The sequence below is a fragment of the Eptatretus burgeri genome, unplaced genomic scaffold, assembly GCF_056783735.1.
Source record: "Eptatretus burgeri isolate ZD-2024b unplaced genomic scaffold, Ebu_testis_v1 Ebu_testis_scaffold_1066, whole genome shotgun sequence".
NCBI lineage: Eukaryota > Metazoa > Chordata > Myxini > Myxiniformes > Myxinidae > Eptatretus > Eptatretus burgeri.
In genome coordinates this window covers 1-8,346 of record NW_028223015.1, presented here as the reverse complement: position 1 = coordinate 8,346, position 8,346 = coordinate 1, and the positions used below count along the sequence as shown (strand labels likewise).

Genomic DNA, 8,346 nt, shown 5'->3' with positions numbered 1-8,346 from the left:
TCTGCTATGCGTCTCGGCGGCGGCACGTCATTGGAGGAACCAAAATCACTAGTCGCCTCGGCCGCATGACTGGACGAAACAACCAGAGTTGGTGTCAAAGCCACCCAATGCTCGCCTGTTTATACATTTATCGTTTTTAAAAGACGAGTCTAATATGTAATATTTTTTTATAAAGCATTGCAGTGAAGTATAATTATAAAGCAATATATGTATTTGTAAATTGTAATCAGTAACAAGAGGGCAAGTGAGCACAATATACGCCCTAACAAGAAGGTATATACAGAATTGTGCTACAACATGGAAAACAGCATCCCGGTTGCCATGGCAACCACTTTCGATGACGAAGATATGTCGCTACACACAGTCTCCACAGTCTGTACCTATGTAGCAAATATGAAACGTGAAAGTTGAAAACTTTGGGAGTTAGAGTGCGGACAGGAACGGATGGAAAACAGCATCCCGGTTGCCATGGCAACCACTTTAGATGACGAAGATATGTCGTGACACAACGGCTCCACAGTCTGTACCTTTGTACCAAATATGAAACTTGAAAGTTGAAAACTTTGGGAGTTAGAGTGCGGACAGGAACGGATGAATAGACAGACAGACAGACAGATTGACGGAAGACCGGTATCACATAATACACCCCGATATATATATATATATATATATATATATATATATATATATATATATATATCTATATATATATATTACTATATATATATATAGATATATATATATATATATATCTATATATATATATATATATATATATATATATATATATATATATATATATATATATATATATATATATATATATATATATATATATATATATATATATATATATATATATATATATATATATATATATATATATATATATATATATATATATCTATATATATATATATCTATATATATATATATATATCTATATATATATATATATATATATATATATATATATATATATATATATATATTCTTCTTTCGGCTGCTCCCGTTAGGGGTCGCCACAGCGGATCATCCGTATGATCCGCAAAGTGATTTGGCACATGTTTTACGCCGGATGCCCTTCCTGACACAACCCTGGTCGCCTCTTACGATACAGGGATATGGTACACCTATTTTAACCGGGGTATACACCGGCCCAGAATACTGGTACTCATTTCACCGGCCTCAGAAGGATGACAGGCTGAGTCAACCCCCTGGTGTATTAATTCAGTGGGCCAACCGGGCTTGAACTCAGGACCTTTTGGATCCCAAGCCGCTGCCCTCACCACTGCGCCAACACCAGGATATATATATATATATATATATATATATATATATATATATATATGTATATATATATATATGTATATATATATATATGTATATATATATATATATATAGATGTATATATATATATATATATATATATATATGTATATATATATATATATATATATATATATATATATGTATATATATATATATGTATATATATATATATATATATATATGTATATATATATATATGTATATATATATATATATATATATATATATATATATATATATATATATATATATATATATATATATATATATAACAGGCGTATAAAAAATAGTGTGGTAGATAAAAACAGGAGAGAGGAAACTCGAGGGGGAGCACTCGGGAGAGTGCAAAACCTCCGCCGCCAATACTACTGGGTCACTCAAGTGAACCTTATATCTTATTCATTAAATATGATGTCAACAGTGCTGAGAGTTATAGTTCTTTTCTCCGTTTTTTTTTGGGGGGGTGGGGGTGGAAATCACTTAAAACATGTAAAAATGCCAAATAAATCGAAATTTTGTTGATAAAAGTTGCAAATTTTTTCTCTAACAACTTTGGGGGGATTGGAAATCACTTAAAACATGTAGAAATTCAAAAAAAAAATTCTCTAACAATTTTTTTTGGGGGGGGGTTGGAAATCACTTAAAACGTGTGGAAATGCTAAAAAAAAATATTTTTTTTTCTCCAACAATTTTTTTTTGCGTGTGGGGGACCAAGTCCAAAATCTAATGGCATGATCCTTGGACCATCCCTAACCCCCCCTACCAAGTTTCGTCGAAATCCTCATCACAAAACATGTAGAAATGCAAAAAAAAGATTGAAATTTTGTTGAAAAAAAAAGTTGCAAAAAATTTTTTTTTGCTCTAACAATTTTTTTTTGGGGGGGGTCTAAGTCCAAAATCTGGTCCAAGTCCAAAATCTAATGGCATGATCCTTGGACCATACCTAACCCCCCACCAAGTTTAGTCGAAATCTGTCGAGGAGTTTTTCCGTAACACTGTTCACAAACAAACAAACAAACAAACAAACAGAAAGGGGTGAAAACAGTAACCTCCGATCTTCGATGGTGGAGGTTAAAAATAACTGGCATCAAAAAATTTAACATTTTCACGCTGACGCTCATGCCGAGGGTATCGCTATAGCTCTCTGTTCTTCGAACAGGCGAGCTAAAAACCGCTTCATGCATTTGGAGGCGTTTTTTCTTCTCTCCTTCTGCCAAGTTCAGCCCTGCACGTGAATGAAGCACGACACCATTCAAACTATAGGTAAAGCTTCCGCGAGAAATATTGGGCTTTCAAAGTTTCAAACTCCAATTTTATCTGCGAGCCAGATGCAATCATCAAAAGAGCCACACCAGGCTCGCGAGCCACATGTTCCCGACCCCTGTGGTAGAGGATACTATAAACCTAAGAGACAAAGGGGTGTTGGACATCAATTTAGAGGAGATGGTATAATTGATACTCTAATGGGTATTGGTTCAACTATTCTTAAACATAAAGATCTAATTGATTCAACTGCTTCTGCTGTGGGAAATGTAGCAGGTGCTGTAAAGAGCATAAAAGATGCCCAGAAGGAATCTCATAAATTACAAGCAATAAAAGAAATTAAGAAAGGCAAAACTCAGTTGTCCCCCCAAGAACGACAGAAAATAATTCAAATACATGGATCAGGGTTTCAAAAGTTTTAACATCTTTTTTCCTAAATAAATACAAGTATGGAAGCAATTGATAGTATCTATGATTTGGATGATACTATTATTATCTCAAACTCCACTGAAAAAGAAGATTACTTCAAGGTAAATGCAATAACTGGAACAGACTGGAATACGAATGGTACAAAAAGTTTTGAAATAAATAATCAACAAACCTATTTGAATCTCTCTGAAAGTTTCTTGTTGTGTAAATTTAAATTCAATAAAGCTGGGAATAACACAAACGCTACACTTGTAAATGATTTCTTCTGGAAAATGTTTGATAGTGTGCGTTTGTATATTGGAACACAAGAAGTTGAAGCGGTTGATTATGTCTCTGCTGTATCTGAAATGATGAAATTTACACTCTATACATTCAGTGATAGAATGGGAAAGGGGTTTGTCGAAGGTTTTATTTCTGATATGTCAACGGGAACAAACACAGACCCTGGATATACTCAAAGGAAAGGAATATATAATGATGATACAAAAGCAGAAAATAGTTTTACTGTGGCAGTTCCTCTTTAAGGTATATTTGGATTTTGTGATCATGATAAAGTTCTGTCTGGTCTTAAAATTAGATTTCAACTACAAAGGAATGATAATGAAAATGGATTGCTTTTTGGTGTTGGTAGTGCTTTTGGTGAACAGAATAAATTTGTAATTGAGGAAATGAGTTGGTATATCAGTGAATATACTCCTAATCTTAAAAGAGAAGAGATGTTGAATCGAAGACTTAACTCAAAGAAACCACTCAGTGTATCATACCTCAAAAGAAGATGTCAACACGTTAAACTCAACCAAACTACTTACACGTGAGTAGGGTGGATTTACTGGTTCTGGCTCACTTTTCCCCATGTAAATGAATGGGGGATTTTCAGCGATTCCCTTTTTTTCCCTAAAAATAAACCCCCTTTTTATCTGTTTTTCCCTGCTGTGCAGGGGTTTGGCTTTTTGTGAGGAAATGTTTTATGGCCGGATGCCCTTCCTGACGCCAACCCTGGTCACCTCTTACGACACAGAGGGATATGGTACACCTATTCTTACCGGGGCATACACCGGGACCAGTACACTGGCACTCATTTCACCGACCTCAGAAGGATGACAGGCTGAGTCAACCCCCTGGTGTTAATTCAGCAGCCAACGGGTCTTGAACTCAGGACACTGGGATCCCAAGCCACCACCCTAACCACGAAGCCAACACCAGGCTTAGCCAACACCAGGCTTTGTATATATATATGTATATATATATATATATATATATATATATATATATATATATATATATATATATATCTATATATATATATATATCTATATATATATATATATATATCTATATATATATATATCTATATTTATATTTATATATTTATATATATATATATATATATATATATATATATATATATATATATATATATATATATATATATATATATATATATATATATATATATATATATATATATATATATATATATATATATATATATATATATATATATATATATATATATATATATATATATATATATATATATATATATATATATATATATATATATATATATATATATATATATATATATATATATATATATATATATATATATATATATATATATATATATATATAACCAGGCTATCCCAAGGTATATTTATTTGTCTCCCCTTTTAACCTGGAGGTTGAACCTCATTGAATTGAACAGCTCACTCATTGAACCTATAAAGATTTGTTCATTCTCAAATTCCTTCAATAGTTTAATTTTCTTTGCACAATAATCCCCATCTAAAATATTGACAAACAAAACATTTGAATCTTTCTATTTTTTAAGATACCCCTTTTGTGCCATTACGAAATGATAAACTTCTCTTAATGCTCTTGTTTGACCACCTCCTGAGCCACATATCATTTTGAGATTATAGTAAATTGTTTCAAATGTTTTCAGTTCATGCCGTGAAAATGAGGAAGTGTTTTTTTGACACGGTCGTGCTGTGTGAATGAGGAAGTGGTTTTGGACTGTCATGCTGTTGAAAAACAGGAACTATTCTGTGAGACAAGGTCTCGTGTTTATATTTTATCTCAGAACACGAACTGAAAACATTTGAATCAAAACCATTTTAAGTATGTTATGTAAATGATTCATACAATCGCCCAGTTATTTTCCAAGCTGTCATTTCCTGTGGCCGCACCCAATGCTTAGGTAATCTCCTCATCGTTGCTTTATAAGTGATTCGCCAGACAAAGTTTCTGCCAGACGAGATTTTCATTTTTACAACTGAGGCATGGACTCACTCTCTTCCGATGAAGACAACAGCTCACTACAGAGTTGGTAAGTTTGTGTATGGTTTTCTCTTTGAACGATGAAGCAAATGATTATAAATTACATCATGATAATTCTGATATATATATTTTTTCTGACAGGGCGTTGGAAGAAATTGAGTTTACATATCACGATGAGGTGCATCAAATGAATACTCTTATTGAAGAGATCAATGATTTTAGAAGAGAATTGAAAGACATTTATAATGAGTGGTACGAAGTCTTATCACGGCCTCTGATCTCGAATGAATTAAACCAATGGTGAGACACGTGTGTGTGTGTGTGTGTGTGTGTGTGTGTGTGTGTGTGTGTGTGTGTGTGTGTGTGTGTGTGTGTCTCTGTCTGTCTTTCTACCTACCTCTCTCTGCTCTTATTGAAGAGGTCAATGATTTATAATGACTGGTACGAAGTCTAATCACCGTCTCTGATCTCGAATGAATTAAACCAATGGTGAGACACGTGTGTGTGTGTGTGTGTATATATATATATGTGTGTGTATGTGTGTGTGTATGTGTGTATATGTGTGTCTGTGTGTGTGTGTGTGTGTCGCTTTCCCTGTCTGTTTGTATCTCTCTCTGTCTGTCTCTTCATCTATACCCTTGACTTATTATTTTATTTTTTTTTTTCAGCACTATCACACAACATCAGCTGTTTGAAGCAATCTTGTACAACACATGATTTTCTGGAGGTAAATGTTTCTGAATTATTATTAATATCACTCTCTCTTTAGAATGTCGTCTTATGTTGGTTGCATCATAAGTTTGAACGCGGTTTTGTCAGTACACTGGAATTCATTTTATTGACCTTGAAAGGATGACAGGCTCCTGGTGTGTTAATTCAGTGGTCAACGAGGCTGGTGTGTTAATTCAGTGGTCAACGAGGCTTACTCATATTACCATGTAATTATCTTTATAAAACCTAATTATTATCCACTTTTTGTTTCAAAACAGAATATGGTGTCTGAGTTTCGAAATCACAAGACATCTGAAGAAGATTGCTGGAAAAGATTATACATTCTCGCAAATGAATATTTAATATTTTCAATATTAATAAATTATATTTGTTTTGTTTGCAATTACTTGATTCTGAATTTCAAAAAAAGGATGAAGACATTAAGGAGAGGGAGGGGGGGGTAGGTGCGCTCCCCCAATGACCCATCACCCCCTCATCCCACCCCTCCCCTCCCCATGTGTGTGTGTGGGGAAGGGTGGGGGTGGGATGAGGGAGGTGGTGGGTCAAAGGTGGGGGCGCACAGGGGGATGAGGGGGCGGTGGGGCTTGTGTGGGCGGGGCTTGTGTGGGCGGGGCTTGTGTGGATGGGGCTTGTGTGCGTGGGGCTTGTGTGGGTGGGGCTTGTGTGGGCGGGGCTTGTGTGGGAGGGGTTTATGTGGGTGGAGCTTGGGTGGGAGGGGTTTATGTGGACAGGGTTTATGTGTGTGGAGTTTTTGTGTGGGGCTTGTGTGGGTGGGGCTTGTGTGTGCAGGGTTTATGTGGGAGGGGTTTATGTGGGCGGAGCTTCGGTGGAGCTTATGTGGGAGGGGTGAATGTGGATGAGGCTTATGTGGATGAGGTTTGTGTGGATAAAGGGATGGGTGGAGAGATTGGTGGATGGGTGGATGAGTGGAGCTTGTGTGGATGGGTGAATAATTTTTTAATTAAATAAACATGTTGTGTGTGGAGAACTAATTAACTAATCACTAATTATGTGAATATGATGAATATGTGTGGAGCTTTGTGGGGTGGAGTTTTTGTGTGGAGCTTGTGTGGAGCTTGTGTGGGGTGGGGTTTGTGTGGGGTTTGTGTGGGCGGGGCTTCGGTGGGAGGGGCGTGTGTGGGCGGAGTCAAAAAGGGGCGGAGTCAAAAAATTTCAATTTATTGGAGCTTGTGTGGGGTTTGTGTGGGCGGGGCTTCGGTGGGAGGGGCGTGTGTGGGGTTTGTGTGGGCGGGGCTTGTGTGGGGTTTGTGTGGGTGGAGTTAAAAAGGGGCGGAGTCAAAAAATTTCAATTTATCTTTGTCTTTTGTAATTCCTGTGAATAAAATGAACCTAAAATCTCTTCCCCTTCCAAATCATATATCTTATATGTCCAAGGAACCGTATCTATTACATCAACAATTTTAAAAAGCTCGTTGGTCCATCTTTTCATATAACCTTTTTCAAAATGAGATTTCCACCTATATATTTTTACGATATCACCAACTTTGAACTTAGGTTTTCTGACATTAATCTCTTTTTCATATTTTAATTTTGTAAATGTTTCTGATGGTTTCATATTTGTTGCCGTGTGAATCGTGTCATTATACTTATCCACAATATCCTGAATAAAAGATGACCATTGTTGTGAACCGAGTTGTGTGAATTTTTTATATAGTCTCTCTTTTAAGGTACGATTAAAACGTTCAACAACAACTGCCTTCCCTTCATTTAAGGTACTGTATAATGTAATGCTGTTATTTTTTAGAAAATTCATAAATGTCTTGTTATAAAACTCTCTACCCTCATCAGTCCACAATTTTTTAGGTTTTCTCTTACTTTTATTAAATATCTGTTGAAAAGCTAACATAAGAGTATTACCTGTTTTGTTTTTTAAAGGGACAACCCACGCATATCTACTCCTCAAATCAATAACGGTTAAAGCATACTTGTACCCCTTATCATTATTGAGTTCAATCAAATCAGCAGACCAGATATAATCTACTTCCTTGGAATAAACTTTCCTTCTCTGAAACTTTGTGAATATTGGTTTATGTAATTCATCAGCTAATTGCTCTTCAGTCTTAATGGCATCATTAGAGCCTATAAGTTTTTTGAATTTCCAAGCCCAAGTTTCAATTTAGCACTGATCATCTTCTTCACAATGAACCGATCAACTTTTTCTCTCAAGGTTGGATTTTGTATCAGACACAAATTATACAACATTTCTCTGTCAGCTTCATGCTTTTCTTCCAACGTTGTGGTATTCTCATAATCAATATCGTGTCTCATGCACACTTCATCAACTC

General features: G+C 35.4%; 1 long non-coding RNA gene across 1 annotated transcript; it reads left to right on the top strand.

The window, feature by feature from the left end:
• Positions 1-4,786: 4,786 nt before the first annotated feature.
• Positions 4,787-6,470, top strand: LOC147006939 (uncharacterized). The gene is made up of 4 exons (XR_015054515.1): positions 4,787-5,357; positions 5,450-5,608; positions 5,977-6,035; positions 6,298-6,470. It is a non-coding gene; the product is annotated as an uncharacterized LOC147006939 (long non-coding RNA).
• Positions 6,471-8,346: the final 1,876 nt, after the last annotated feature.